The 16,416-nt window shown below is 37.0% G+C and overlaps 1 protein-coding gene across 4 annotated transcripts in view; it reads left to right on the top strand.

Annotated features, from left to right (window-relative positions):
• Positions 1-16,416, top strand: part of NCALD (neurocalcin delta) — a 467,458-nt gene that overhangs the window by 216,575 nt on the left and 234,467 nt on the right. For all 4 annotated transcript variants that reach the window (XM_039464489.2, XM_039464488.2, XM_074386990.1 and 1 more), the window contains exon 2: positions 8,198-8,247. The gene's annotated coding sequence lies outside the window, so the exon portion shown is untranslated. The remainder of the gene's footprint in view (positions 1-8,197; positions 8,248-16,416) is intronic.

Genomic DNA, 16,416 nt, shown 5'->3' with positions numbered 1-16,416 from the left:
CAGCTGAATTTTTTATTCATGAAAACTCTTAATGACCTCTTCAAACTTCCAGAGTAAAAGCTTTTTTTTGTTGTTTGTTTAAAAAAAATACTAAAACTTTTCAAAGCCATTTTTATCTAAATGTTCTCAGAGTTTTCTATCTCTAAGGATGCAAGAACACACATGATGATAAAGATGGGAACAATAGACCCTGGGGATCAATGGATGGGGAAGGAGGTTGGGAGGCATAGGCTGAAGAACCACGTATTGGGTACGCAGCTTATGGCATGGGTGATGTGACTGTTGGACCTCCAAGCCTCAGCATGCACAGTTTACCCATGTAGTAAACCTGCACCTGTATTCTTTAATCCTAATCTGCACATCTATCCTTTAATCTACAATAAAAATTGAAATAAAAACAGAAGCTATCTTTCCAATAACAGTATCAGCCCTGATAAATTTGTTAATAAAGTCTTTAAAATAGTCAAGCTCAAATATTCCATGTTACATATTTCAAAACACAGAACAAAATGGGATGCTAGTCAATACATTTAATAAAGCAAATGGAACCCCAGCACAAAATATAAGAGAAAGAATTTACTTTAAAAAATTTAATTGTGTATGAAGTCCCTTAAAAAAGACCTTGAAATTTGTACAAACCAAAACATATAAAGTATCGTAAGCATTATCAATATTACAAAAGGATTTACTCTAGGATACTGAGAAAGTGAATTTGGCCAGCTACATTTATTTGTTTATTCATAAGCCATAAATTTCTTGATAGAGATCTTAAAGGAAAAGTTAGAACCAACTTGATGTAGATGTCAGCACTGGAAGGGGCTTTGCAGCAATTACACATCATTTTCTGTGTATAGAGAGCTAGTGACAGTGAGTGACTGCTCCCAGGTCACTTATCGGCTAATAAGTGGCCAAGGAGGGGTTAGATTCCAGACTTCCATTTTACCTATTTTACCTTCTTGCCTCCGGGAGTGAGAATTTAGGTTAGCAAGATAAATGTGTAGTTGTTTTGGTCTTTTCATGCTGCCATAACAAAATACTTGCAGCTGGGTTATTTATGAAGAACAGAAATGTATTTCTTGCAGTTCTGGAGGCTGGGAAGTCCAAGATCAAGGTGCCAGCAAATGTGTCTGGTGAGAGCTGCTGTCTGCTTCCAACATGGTGCTTGTTCTTGTGTCCTCACTTGGAGAAAGGGATGAAAGGGCAAAAAGGGCCAAATGCTGTGTGAAGCCTCTTTTATAGGAACCGCAATTCCATTCATGAGGGAGGAGCCCTCATGGTCTAATCATCTTAAAGCCCCCCTTTAATACTACAGTAGCCCCCTCTTGTCCAGAGTTTCACTTTCCTAGGTACAATACAATAAGATATTTTGAGAAAGAGAGAGAGAGAGACTACATTCACATCATTTTTAATACAGCATATTGTTATAATTACTCTTTTATTATTGATTATGGTTAATCTCTTACTGTGAGTAATTTCTAAATTAAACTTTATCATAGGTATGTATTTATAGAAGAAAACAGTAGTGTATATATAGAAAATATAATATATCAGATTCAGTACTATTTGAGGTTTTAGCATCCACTTGGGGTTCTTGGAATATATATTCCCTGTGGATAATGGAGCACTCCTGTATTGTACTAGAGATACTGTGATTCAACACAAATTTTGTAAAGACACAAAAATTCAAGCCATGGCAGCAATCTGTAGAATTTTCTTTATGTATCTCTTTTAATGAAAGCAGCTGTTATGTAAAGAATGAAATATATAATACTCTGTCAATTATTATCCTTGTGTTCCTACGTGTTCATGCTCTTCCAATCCCACCTTCACTATTTTCTCATTAATTACTGGGAACAAATAGGTAAGATACGGTGTGTTTCAATGTGCTTCTGTGAGTAGGTCAATGAAATGTGTCCAATAACAGAAAAAAGACAGAATTCTTCTCTTGGTCTCACCCAGTTGTCTTATACATCACCAAATAGCTTGGTCTTTAAATGGGCAGCCCACTCTGATGCCACAGAAAGCTGTCAGGGTTCTATCATAGGTCAGCTCTAGTAACTACTCAATTATTTACCTTGTCATTTAACCAAGCAGTTTTTTTTTTTCATGAAGCAACATCATTTACAGAAACACTGTTTGTTTTCAGTAAAATCTCACAGTCTAAAATTGAGTTATTTAAATCATAAAATGCTTTAAATTGACTTTGATGTGTTTCCACATCCTAGCAATAAAAACTTTTAGAATGTCACTTTTCAAGTTGTATTATGTTTGGATGTCAACAATATAACTTTGAAATGAAGGAAAATACATAAAAATTATTTCACAGATTTTTTTTAGTTAAAAACATCATACTTGGAAAGATTACATTTTATTAAGCCAAACATCTTCTATAGTATCTATATTATTAAAATGTACAGGTTATTATGACTAAGAATAAAATTAAGAATCTGTCTTAGATCAGGATTCTTAGATTGTTAGAACTAAAAATAAAATAATAGCTATCATTCGTGGAACATTCCAAGGTTCAATAACTTGCACGAAGTCCTTACCACTGAAATATACCACTTCTAGTCTATGTTCAAAGGGACACCTTTATTAACTCTTTGGTAAAATCCTGATTTCTGCTTTAACAGTATTACATTCTCCATTACGTGCTTAGAGGAATATGAGTCCTTAGTGTATTGACTGAAATGCATTTTGTAATTATTGGTACATCACCAAATACGTAGAAATTGGTAGTTACATGTTTTTCTAATGTTTCCTAACATGTCAGTTGGGATACCTTTTCTTGGGGATTGTTACAATTAATTTTTTAATTAAAAAAGATTTTAGAAATCCAAACAATTGCACATTTATTGATATTCCTTATAAAAATGATTGATATTTACAAATTCCACAATATAATTTGAGATTTTTTTTGTAAAGATTTCCGAAGAGGGCTTTGGTCCTCTTAATGGCATTGAAACTACACTTGACAGACTAATTAGATTGTCTAGACTGGCACTCTCAGAGCTACTTAAATGCACTTATATGTCAGACACAAAATCTGAGAGACCACTCCTTCCTTGTGCCCATTAGTAATGGGATCACACCCACTTCCTTGAAGCTTTCTCAATCAGACATGCTAAGTTAGGCCTTTCACAGGCTGACTAATCATTCTGTTCTTTTGATAAGCTCTTGGCCTATGAATCTAACCAAAATAATATTCCTATTTATTAACCCATTTGATTGTAATTTCCTGTTGTCACATTTCAGGGACTGTGTCTGCTAGTTCCTTTTTTTTTTTTTTTTTGATTTTTATTTTAGATTCAGTGGATATATGTGCAGGTTGTTACCTGATATATTGCATGATGCTAAGGTTTGGGGTTTCAGTGATTCTGTCACCCAGGTACTGAACACAGTACCCAATGGTTAGTTCTTCGCCTCTTCCCGCATTTCTCCTGCTCTCCTCTAGTAGTCCCCAGTGTCTGTTTTCCCCGTGTTTATGTCCATGTATACCAATGTTTACTTCTCACTTATAAGTGAGAACATGTGATATTTGGTTTTCTGCTCCTGTGTTAATTCACTTAAGATAATGGCCTCCAGCCGTATCCATGTTGCTGCAAGGAACATGATTTCATTCTTTTTTATAACTGCATAGTATTCTGTGGCATATATGTGTGCTATATACATACATACATACACACACACACACATATACCCAAATAAATATATATACTATACATAGAAATATATATACTATATATAAATATATATATATATATATATATATATATATACTGCATATATATGGTGTGTGTGTGTGTGTGTGTGTGTGTGTATGTGTGTATGTAGTTTTTTTTTTTGGAGACAGAGTCTCACTCTGTCACCAGGCTGGAGTTTAGTGGCATGATCTCTGCTCACTGCAACTTCTGCCTCCCAGGTTCAATAGATTCTCCTGCCTCAGCCTCCTGAGTAGCTGGGACTACAGGCACATGCCACCATGCCCAGCTAACTTTTGTATTTTTAGTAGAGATGCAGTTTCACCATGTTGACCAAGCTGGTCTTGATCTCCTGACCTCGTGATCCACCCATGTTGGCCTCCCAAAGTGCTGGAACTAACAGGCATGAGCCACCATGCCCAGCCTCAAACTGATTTTCTACAGGGATTGAACTAATCTATATTCCCACCAACAGTGTGTAAGGATTCCCTTTCCTTTGCAGCCTCACCAGCATCTGTTGTTTTTTTGATTTTTTACTAATAGCCTTTCTGACTGGCGTGAGATGGTATCCCATTGTGATTTTGATTTGCATTTCTCTAATAATTGCTGATTTGAAGCATTTTTGCATGTTTGTTGACTGCTTGTGGTTTTTTGGGAGATGTGTCTGTTCATGTTTTTTGCTTGCTGAATTTAAGCTCCTTATAGATTCTGGATATTAGACCTTTGTTGGACGTATAGTTTGCAAATATTTGCTTCCATTCTGCAGATTGTCTGTTTATTCTGTTGATAGTTTCTTTTGCTGTGCAGAAGCTCTTCAGATTAATTAGGTCTCATTTGTCAGTTTTTGTTTTCGTTGCTATCTCTTTTGAGGGCCTAGTCATAAATTCTTTTCCAAGGCTGATGTCCAGAATGGTGTTTTCTAGGTTTTCTTCCAGGATTCTTATAGTTTAAGGTTTTACATCTAAATCTTTAATCCATCTTGAGTTAATTTTTTATATGATGAAAGGTAGGGGTACAGTTTCATTCTTTTGCATGTGGCTAGCCAGCTATCCCAGCATCATTTATTGAATAGGAATTCCTTTCCCTGTTGCTTATTTTTGACTTTGTTGAAGATCAAATGGCTGTAGGTGTGTAGCTTTATTTCTGGGTTCTCTATTCTGTTCCATTAGTCTATGTGTCTGTTTTTGCACCAGTACTATGCTGTTTTGGTGACTGTAGCCATACAGTATAGTTTGAAGTCATAATGTGATGTCTCCAGCTTTGTTCTTTTTGCTTAGGATTGCTTTGGCCATCTGGGTTATTTTTTGGTGCTATGTAAATTTTAGAATTATGTAATTTGATTCTATATGAATTTCTTTTCTAGTTCTCTGAAAAATGATGTTGGTAGTTTGATAGGAACAGCATTGAATCTCTAGGTTTCTTTGGGTAATATGGCCATTTTAACAATATTGATCCTTTTAATCCATGAACATGGAATGTTTTAACATTTGTGTCATCTTTGATATATTTTGACAATGTCTTGTAGTTTTCCTTGTAGAGATCTTTCCTTGGTTAGATGTTTTCCTAGGTATTGTGTGTGTGTGTGTGTGTGTGTGTGTGTGTGTGTATTGTAAATGGGATTGTGTTCCTGATTTGGTGCTCAGCTTGAACATTGTTAGTGCATAGAAATGAGACTGATTTTTGTACATTGATTTTGTAACCTGATACTTTACTGAAGAAGTTTATCAGTTGCAGGAGCCTTTGGACAGAGTCTTTAGGGTTTCCTAGGTATAGAATCATATTGTTTGTGAAGAAAGATAGTTTGATTTTTTCTTTTCCTATTTGGATGCTGTTTAGTTCTTTCTCTTGCCTGAGTGCTCTGGCTAGGACTTCCCATACTATTAATAGATTGAATAGGAATGGTGAGAGTGGGCATACTGGTCTTTTTCCAATGCTCAAGGGTAAGGCTTCCAGTTTTTGCCCCTTAAATATGATATTAGCTATGGATATATCATAGATGGCTCTTAATATTTTGAGATACATTCTTTTGATGCCCAGTTTCTTGAGGGTTTTTATCATGAATAGATGTTGGATTTCATAAAAAACTTTTTCTGTTTTTATCAAGATGATTCTATGGTTTTTGCTTTTAATTCTGTTTTTGTGGTAAATCCAATTTATTGATTTGCATATGTTGAACCAGCCTTGCACCCTAAGGAATAAAGCCTACTTGATCATGGTGAATTAACTTTTTGGTGTGCTGTTGGATTTAGTTTGCTGGTATTTTGTTGAGGATTTTTACATCTGTGTTTATCAGACATATTAGCCTGTAGTTTTCTTTTTTTGCTGTATCTTTGCCAGGTTTTGGTATCAGAGTGATGCTAGCTTTGTAGAATGAGTTAGGGAGGAGTACTTTCTCTTCAATTTTTTTGGAATAGTTTCAATAAAATTGGTACCAGCTCTTCTTTGTACATCTGGTAGAATTTGTCTGTGAATCCATCCAGTCCTGAGCTTTTTGCAATTGATAGGTTTTTTTAAAATTACTGCTTCAAGTTCAGAACTTGATGTTGGTCTGTTAAGGGTTTTAATTTCCTTCTAATTCAGCCTTAGGAGGTTGTGTGTTTCCCAGAATTTACCGTTTTCTTTAAATTTTCTAGTTTGTATCATAGAATTGCTCCTAATAGTCTCTGAGGATCTTTGGTATTTCTGTGGAATTGGTTGTAATGTCACCTTTGTCATCTGTGATTGTGCTTATTTGTATCTTCTCTTTTATCTTTGTTAATCTAGCTAGTGGTCTATCAGTCTTGCTTACCCTTTCAAAGAACCAACTTTTAGTTTTGTTGTTTCTTTGTATGAATTTTTGGGTCTCAATTTTGTTCATTTCTGCTCTGATTTTATTTATTTTCTTCTGCTAGCTTTGGGGTTACTTTCCTCTTGTTTTTCTAGATCTCTAGGTTTGATGTTAGATTGCTAATTTGAGATCTTTTTAAATTTTTGAGATAGGTGTTTAGTTCTACAACTTTCCTCTGTTTTGCAGCATTCCAGAGATTTTGGTATGTTGCATCTCTGTTTTTAATTATTTCAAAGAATTTCTTGATTTCTGCCTTAATTTTATTATTTAGTGAAAGCCACTCAGGAGCATGTTGTTTAATTTTCATGTAATTTTTCAGTTTTGAGAGATCTTAGGGTTTATTTCTATTATTATTGCACTATAGTCTGAGAGTATGGTTGGTATGATTTTGATATTTTTAAATTTATTGAGACTTGCTTTTCAGTTGAGCATGTGGTTAATCTTAGAGTATGTGCAGATGAGAAGAATGTATATTCTATGCTTGATGGATGGAGTATTCCATAGATGTCTATTAGTTCTCACTGGACAAGTGTCAAAATTAAGTCCAGAAATCCTTTATTAGTTTTCTGCCTTGATGATCTGTCAATGGGGTGTTAAAGTCCCCCACTATTATTGTGTGGCTGTGTGATTCTTTTTGTAGGTCTAGGAGTACTTGTTTTATGAATCTGGGTGCTCCAATGTTGGGTGTATATATATTTGGGATAGTTAAATCTTCTTGTTTAACTGAAATTTTTATCATTATGTAATGCCCTTCTTTGTCCTTTTTTTTTTTTTTTTTTTTTTTTTACTGTTGTTAGTTTAAAATCTGTTTGATCTGATAAAAGGACAGCAACTCCTGCTTTTTTTTCTTTTTCCTTTCCATTTGCATGGTAGATCTTTCTCCAACCTTTTACTTTGAGCTTATGGGTCTCTTGAAGACAGCAGAAAATTGGGTCTCATTCTTTATCCACCTTGCCACTCTGTGCCTTTTAAGTGGGAGCTATTAAACCATTTGCATTCAAGTAATATTGACATGTAAGGTTTTGATCCTGTCATAAGTTGCTAGCTTGTTGCTTCATAGTTTCTATTGTGTAGTTGTTTTATAGAGTCTGTGGGCTATGTACTTTAGAGTGCTTTTGTGTAGCAAGTATCATTCTTTTGTTTCCATGTTTAGAACCCTTAAGGACCTCTCATAAGGCTGGCCTAGTGGTAATGAATTCCCTTAGCTCTTGCTTGTCTGGAAAATATTTTATTTCACCTTACTTTATAAAGTTCAATTTGGTGAGATAATTATTTTTTGAATATCCCTAAACTTTGATACATCTGGAAGGCAGCTTATCTGGTGCTTGCTCTGAACTGAAAATGAAGGCCTACATTCTTGAGTATCCCTTCACTTAACTCTCATATCCTCTTCCAAAGACTTATAAATATTAACAAGAAGTCCATTCCAGGTTCCCCATTGTTTCAGTCTCTGCTTTCTTTTCTCAGGGAGTCCATTTTGCGGAACCTCACCTCCACCCCAACCTGCACTCTCTTTTCCAAAACACATTATTAACAAGTAGTAAACCAAGTAATGGGACATAAGTCTTCCAGTGTTCTGCCATTAAAATAGGTGGGATAATGACCTTAGGACAAAGATTCCTTTAAGGTATTTGCATTCACCGTTACTGTTTTGCATGTTTTCTTTCAGACAATCTCAACTTTGGTTTCCTGGGACCACTCATTGGTGACAGTCATAAAGTAAGTGTACAGTTAAAATTTTCTTCTTAAGCTATAAATGGAAATCTCAGTTTTGTTCAGTGGTTTTCACAAGAGACGGTTCTGCTCAAATGTTTTATCAAGAATGGTAACATAATGAATGGTTTCATATATATGAAAGATACTAAAGCCCCTTCAAAAATTTTATGGAAATGATAACTAGAAACAAAGTAAATAAGGTACTGCCTGCCTATCACCTCTGAATATTACTTAGAGCATAATAAAGTATGTTTGCAGCCACTGAGTGTAGTAGTTTTTATGATATCATCATCCCAGGCAGCTGCCAAAGTCTTCTCAAGGGGCACATTACAACAGCCTTCTCCTTCATGTTAAATTGGATTATATTCCTAGAGGTATCTCAAATGGCATTAAGCACCAATTAACAGATATCAGATAGTCTGGCACCTAATCGGCACGTAAGAGATTTGTATTGGAGAACGAACGTGTGGGTGAATTAACTCATCAATTTGTGTGGCCACTCTGCAAGGTCCTCACCACTGTGAGGTAATGTGGAGTCAGCTCTAAATCTAACTCCAATGTGGTTAGCTCCAAATCTGGATCCAGATACTTGGGTTCAATTTCTGGCTCTGTCAGTTACTATCTGGGTGACTATGGGAACAAATCCAAATATCTCTGTTTCTTGTTTTTTGTTTGTTTGTTTGTTTGTTTATAAAATGAGACTAATATCACCTATCTTGTAGTTATGAGATTATTACAAGGATTAAATGAGTTAATATTTTCAAAGTGCTTAAAACTGGCTGGTACATAGTAATGACTGCAAAAAATGTTTGTCAAATTAAATAAGTTAAGAAGATAGGGATATTCTAGGCCCCATATTTAGAGATTGAAAAACTGGTTTGGTCTGGAAGCAAACAATAAATATACCTATTTCCCAGATCTTGGTTTCTGATACTATTTTCCAATGAAAGGAACGGGGTTCCTTGGAGAAATGGCTGATTTAAGAATGTGGCAGGAAATATACAAGATGAGCCTGGATTATCTTGTAGTGCTATAAGGTAAAGAAGTGCAAAAAATAAAAATCTGCAATGATGTTTTTATGTGAAAATAATACAGAAGCCAATAGAAAGTACTTTCAGTATCCAAAGACGGAAAATTCGAGCAAAGAAAGAAAGTTAGAATTAGGATATGATGTAAATACATTATTGAATAAATAAATGAAGAGAATGGACAAACCTCTCATGTGGAAGAATTCCAAATAATGTATGTAAGATACTCTGCCTTTCAGGAGGTAAAGCATGACCCTCCATGGGGGCTGCACAGAATGACTTTCTTCCAAAGAATGTACTAAAGAAAGGGAGTGAAAAAAGTAACTTTACACTGGAGAAACCTGAGCAAACACTATCTCAAGCCAGGTGATTAGGGTTGACATCAGCAGTGGCAAGTCACATTGGTATTAGGTACCCTTGACATGATGTGATGAGAAGGGCACCTTGCTTTTGTGATCTTCTTCCCCAAAACACTTGATCTAAGTCTAATCATGAGAAAAGCATGAGACAAATTATAATAGATGGACGTGCTACAAAATATCTGACCAGTACCCCTGGTCATCAGAAACAAGTGAAGTCTGAGAGAGAGTCACAATCAGGAGAAGCCTAAGGAGACGTGATGACTCAATGTAATGTACCAAAAATAGGACATTAGGTAAAAACTAAAGAAGTTGAACTAAAGTATGGAGTTTAGTTAACAATAATGTATCAACATTGGTTCATTAATTGTGATAAATATACCATGCTAATGTCAGATGTTAATATTTGGGAAAACTGGGCATGGGGTATACAAGAACTTTCTATATTATCTTTATAATAGTTCTGTAAATTTAAAACTGTTTGAAAAATAAAACATTTATTTAAAAAACAGTTAAGTATATATACCAAAACCAAAAACAACAAAAATGAAAGCAAAAAAAAAAAAAAACAAAAAAAAAACTGGTTTGGAGGTATACCCTCCAATTTTTAAGTACCAAAATAGAGTATTTTGATATTTTGAAAAATGTTGAATCCAGTTCATTTGTGTTTCAAGACTTACACATGGAGAATGATATTCTGCATTCAAGTTTCTGCTATATTTCTGTTATCCTCAACAGCAGGAAAAAAATAACAATTGGCAAAGCTGAGCTTTTTTGTCACTAATGGCTGTTATTTGAGTTCAAAGTGGATTATGATATGTGTTAGTTGTGTATTGCTACATAACAAATTACCACAAATATAGTGGCCTAAAGCAATGTGTATTTGTTATGCTCCATCTTTTTGGTCGGGAGTCTGAGTACAGCTTGGGCCTCTGCTTAGGGTCTTGGAAAGGTGTCATCAAGGTCTTGTCTGTGCTGTGTTCTTGTCTGGAGCTTGGGTTTTTCCTTCTAAGTGCACGTAGTTGCACGCGGAATCCAGCTGAGATTGTAGGACTGAGGTCTCCACTTTATTTCTGGCAGTTACCTGGGTCACTCTTATGTCCCAGGAATCACCCACAGTTTCCTCTCATGTGGCATCTCACAGGCTTGTCACAACATGGCCGCTGATGTCTTCAACGTCTATAGGAGACACTCCCCTTGCAAACTGCTAAGACATCAAGGCAGTGACATATTCAATCAAGGCACTGGCTTTGCCATATTCCTTTTGCTAAAAAGCAAGTCACAGGTTGTTCCTGCACTCAGTGAGAGGGGATTACATAGGACATGACTCGGTGGGGATCACCTGAGGGTGTGTCCACTATAACATGAGAGTTACAAAATAGATGCAAGTGGCTGGGCTTTGGGATTCTACCACAGATGAGCAACTCAAGGAGAGGCAAATCAGAAATGCTTGCTGCTTGCTTTCCAGCAAACTATAGCTCAAGGTAAATAAATAGGTTTCACCTCTTGCTCCCAACAAACTCGTTAAAATATACTGTTATCAAGTGAGAATTAGGATTATCTGAAGATGAAGGAGTCGGGGTAAAAGATTTGGAGACAGCTCATAAATATATCATCATTTCCCTGACTAATACTTTCTCTTTTTTAGTGAGGAAATTTGCACAAAAATATGTTCTCAACTCCATAGCAACAATGTCTATGTACCTTAATAACTGACTTTATAAAAGTTCAAATAAAATGATCTCATTTTCAACTTTTCATGACTTAATGTTTTTTCATTTTTGAGACTTTAGTTTTGGTTTTTTTAATGCTTATGTTTTAAAATTCTGTCTGCTAATTATTATTGCTAATAATAAAATTCTGTCTGCTAATAATACAATGATGCTGTTTAGGTTATTTTGTTATATTTTACATGATGTTTGTAAATTTTATATTTTAAATGTTTTCAATATTTATTTTCACTAATTTTTTAATGAGTTCTGAATCCTTTTCTTATAAAATATGAATTACAGAAATACTGGCATGGCCATTTTGCTCCAGCATTGTAATTGCCACCCAGATTTTTAAGACCTCAAAAACGTATTTTATTCTGATTGTTATTTGTAACACTCAACTGTCTAAATCCTTTTACTTAGTTATCTGAAGTGCATTTGCCAAGTTTCTGCTTGCATCTGGAATTAAAGCACAAGATTCCTTATTAGACCGTGTGTCTAACGGTGGGTTTGGATCATGTCATCACTGTGTCTATGAATATCCACAGAGATTACTGCAAACCTCTTAGGGGACTGAACCAGAAACCTTAGCTATTTATGTCTCAGATATGTAGCCACCACGAAGAAAGCAGGTAACCTGTGGAAACGCAGCCCATTACTAGCCAAGTTGAAATGCAAAGGAAACATATATTGCAGTAAATTTAACTAAGAAACTCACAAGAAGGACTGGGTGTGGTGGCTCATACCTGTAATCCCAGCACTTTGGGAGGCTGAGGTGGCAGATCACTTGTGGTCGGAGACTAGCCCGGCCAACATGGTGAAACATGTCTCTACTAAAAATACAAAAATTAGCCCAGCATAGTGTGTATGCCTGTAGTTCCAGCTACTAGGGAGGCTGAGGTGGGAGGATCACTTGAACCTGGGAGGCAGATTGCAGTGAGCAGAGATCATGCTCTTGCACTCCAGCCTGGGCAACAGAGTAAGACTGTCTCCAAAAAAACAAAACAAAACAAAACAAAACAAAACAAAACAAAACAAAACAAAAAAACTGAGAAGAGGAAAGATTTCTTGTGAACTCCTCCCTCTCTTCTCCTCTTTCTTTTTCAGTTCTCTACATACCTATATTTTTCTTTTTCTACTCATTCACAATAAGCCTTAAGCTGTAGCTACTGGTTCCTTTTATGACAAGGGGTACAAAGCGCTGTTATTCAGCACTGTGAGACTGTGATCACCTGTAGCTATTGGTAGCGTAACTCATTTAGCAGATAAAGGTCAGAGCTTACTTGCTTCCTTCTTTCTTCCTTGGGATTGTTTTCTTTGTAGGAATTAAATAAAGGGGTCTTTTTTGAAAATATGAAGTAGATTAAAGTAAATAGAAATAACCTTTCCTGTTTGTGAAGGAGGCATTCAGTGAAAGCACAGAGCAAGTGCATTTATCTTTAGCTGGAAGGTCACAGAGTGAAGTGATTCTTGATCAGGGCTAAATTCAGGGGAAAGATTTTTCAAGGTGGTTGGCCTGTGGTAGTCATCAGAGCTCTTTCTGATGGTTTTAACTGAGCTTCACTGGGGAATTAGGTTTGCCTAGTGGTTTTATCGGATATATTTGCCGTGTATCTTAATATGTAAATCTGGTACATTCACCTTTTACCGAAATTCTGGATCTATTATGTGAATGGAAAAACCACTATATCTTTTTGTCCAAAGAACTGGGTTTATTTTGAAGTAATGCATTTTATAAACAGTATCTTTGTACATTATATCCATCTTTCAGTTTTGTTTCTAGAACATCCTAAATCCTTTTTGTATTATGTTGATTAAATCCACATTGGATTTCCTTGTTAGGGAGTGCCTAGGTAATATGTGGCTGTGGCAGTCTGGGAAGACAGGCATTCACCAACCTGTTTGTCATTTCTCTTTATTTGGTCCTATTCCTGTGGCTGTGTGTCCCCAAAATTACCTCCTCTCATTCTGAGCTCTCCTTTTCTGGGATGTCCTATTTCATATGTATTCTGTATTTGGTCATTCCCTGTCTTATTTACCCATTGTTTGCTATTTATCCTTTTTCTCTTCAGACACTGTAAGCTCTTGGAGGGCAAGGTCCTGCCTTCCTGTCTTTTGTGCCATCACACTACTTAGCACCCTCAGCACTTGATGCCTACCTGCCACCATCCTTCATACCTCCTCCTCTCACATCGGATCAAAACACTGTTTTCTCAAGTCAAGTAAAAAATTACATACCTTCCATTTGCCCTGCCCTGTGCTAAGGGCCACAGAGATGGGGCCAGCCAAGCAAAACTTCCACAGCTGTCTTCAAACCTCCCATCCTCTTCTCACGACCACTTTGTCCATCTCAGAGGTCCTAGGCTCCTTTCTGGCCATTTCTTCTGTATCTCATCCTCTGACATCTTTATCCTCACTGAGGTATCGGTGTAGGATTGCCTCTGCTAGGGCGATCATGTTCAAAGAGAGCAATTCTGAAGACTAGAAAGGCTTCAGGCCAAAAGTAATGCACTCCCAATGGGGAAATTTCAGGCACCATGATAGGTAATGGTGGAGACATCTTTAATCCATCCTTGCCCAGCTTCCTGTGGCAGTCTGGGAAGACAGGCATAAACCACACATCACATTGGTAGACGCATACATTGCTTGCTGTGAGTCTGCCCTGTCTGGGAACTATTAAAAAATGGAAATGTCGGTCGGGAGCAGTGGCTCATGCCTGCAATCCCAGCACTTTGGGAGGCCGAGGCAGATGGATCACTAAAAAGCTCAGTCTCTACTAAAAATACAAAAATTAGCCAGGTGTGGTGGCATGTGTCTGTAGTTCCAGCTACTCAGTGGCTGAGGCAGGAGGATTGCTTGAACCTGGGAGGTGGAGGTTGCAGTGAGCTGAGATGGCACAACTACACTCCAGCCTGGTGACAGAGTGAGACTCTGTCTCAAAAAACAACAACAACAAAAAACGGAAATGTCGATCTCTGTTCTTAAGATGTAAATAATGTAGCAGGGGAGTTACACTAAACGTGCCTATGGGGAAAGATGAATGTACTGTTCCAATCACATAATCCTGAGTTGTCATCTCAGTTTTTCTATACTAGCTGTTTAGCCTTGGACAAGTTTCTGAAAATTTCAGAGTCTCATTTTCTTTGTCAATAACACTGGGATAACAAAGCCTAGTCTCAGGTTGTTATGAAAATTCAATGAGATATTATATGAGCTAGTACATGAGAGAATTATATGTAATTCTTGGTATATAGTAAATAGCATGACGCTTGTGCCATCAATAAGCTTAAGGAAGGCAATGTGGAAGTCTGAGGCTGAGAACAGGAGTGTGGAACAAGGCAGTGATGAAGGGGGAGGAGGCTGGAGGGCTTCACAGGAGGGCATTGCTTTGCCTCATGGGAAGCACTGAGTGTTGTCCACTATCTGTGCTTGCACAGGGTGGGTACTTTCTCCTCTGATCAATTCTTGGAAGCAACCTGCTGAGGAGTGCTGAAAAGTATGAGTGGAACCTATCAAAAGACAAAATTATAACAAATTTAGTTGTAAAATTGAATTGGCTTTTGTGATTTTAGACTTAGGCACCATCTCATTCCATAAAATAGAATGGATGTTCTGATGGGCTCAACAAGAGGGGCTTATAGGCAGTAAAAGGCTGAAGAAAGTAGAAATAGAGAACAAAAAGCAGATCAGTCATTTCAAAGACCGCTTTGAAAAAGACTTTCCTTATAGAGTTAAAACAGAGAGGATTTCTTTATCCTGCTGGCTCAGGTAAACTGGGCCTCTTCTGATTGGTTGCTGTGAATCTCTTGAGCTTTGGAAAACTGGCCCATTTCAAAGTTCCGTTTGTTGATGTGGCACTTAGCACAGGTGACTCCATTTTGATTTGGTCTGGTCTGCTGGGGCCTAGTGCAGGAGCCTAATCCAAAATAATGACCTTCCCTAAGTTTTTGTTTAATAAACCCATGCACATTATCACTCTACAGCTCGAGGGATAAAGGTAGCTTCCTCCCTTATTGTAGCTGTTTGTTTCTAAGTCTGTCTCCTCAATTGGACTATGTGGTCCTCAAAGCAGAGATCTGACATTTCATTCTTATTATCTTCAGGCCGTGAGTATGAGTACATGCTCAGGGCTTAATAATTGGTAGAATGATTGAAAGGGTAGAAGATGCAGGAGTTTTATTGTATGTCATCTTCTAACACCAGTGATCATATGATGCATTTACTAAGATGTTGTATAGAGATGTGATCATATTTTTACTGCATGCAAGAACATGGTTCAGTCAAAGGAAAGATGTTAATATGGTGGTTTGTGGTTCTCCAAAAAAACACTGTGGCGTCAGAGGAAGGAAAAATATGTGACTTAGGAAAGTTCAAACAGCCTAGAAAATGCTGGGTTTGGTGCTTGATGAGAAAGAAACCAAACAACGCCCTCCCCCTAAAACTCCCGAGCACATAAAACTGGAAGAAGAATCTGTGTAAAATCAAGCCGGATGCCAAAAGGGATGGGTTGGCAGATTGGAATGGATCACTGTGAATTCCTGCAGCCACCTGGCATGTGATTTAACACTTTTCTGAGCTTTTGTTTTTCCATGCTATTTGGGGCTGAATTTATTCCTATCTTATTGTCCTTGTCAAAAGCAATGATTTTTAAAAGGCTGTATATCTTCTTTCCATTCTTGTTTACACCTTGCTGTCCTGCTGTTTACAAGACTGGTCTCTCACACTCTGCCTGGGGTGTTTTCTCTTCTTGTGTAGTTAAAATTGCCAGAGGAGATTTTCGAGCTGCTCTATTTTAAAGAATGGGGGAGCCCTGCTGCCTTGTGGAATCCCAGCATGGCATGGCATCTCCCCAATAAAAGAGGCACGTAGCTATTATGAATTTATGACCAACTGTGAAACTTTGCGCATTCAAGTATTTTAAATGCTTGAAAGTGCCTGCTGTGCATCTCGTTACAGAGATGTAATACCAGACATGCTTCTCACGTGGGCTGTTGACTCCTTGGAAGTTGCCTGAAGAAGCATGAAATGTAATTTCTTTCCAAAGTGGAGCACTTGCCATCTTCTCCCTAGCAC

This window comes from Saimiri boliviensis, chromosome 15 (genome assembly GCF_048565385.1).
Source record: "Saimiri boliviensis isolate mSaiBol1 chromosome 15, mSaiBol1.pri, whole genome shotgun sequence".
In the NCBI taxonomy this organism is placed as follows: domain Eukaryota; kingdom Metazoa; phylum Chordata; class Mammalia; order Primates; family Cebidae; genus Saimiri; species Saimiri boliviensis.
The sequence above is the reverse complement of the archived record's forward strand: the minus strand, read 5'-3'. Positions and strand labels throughout refer to the sequence as shown.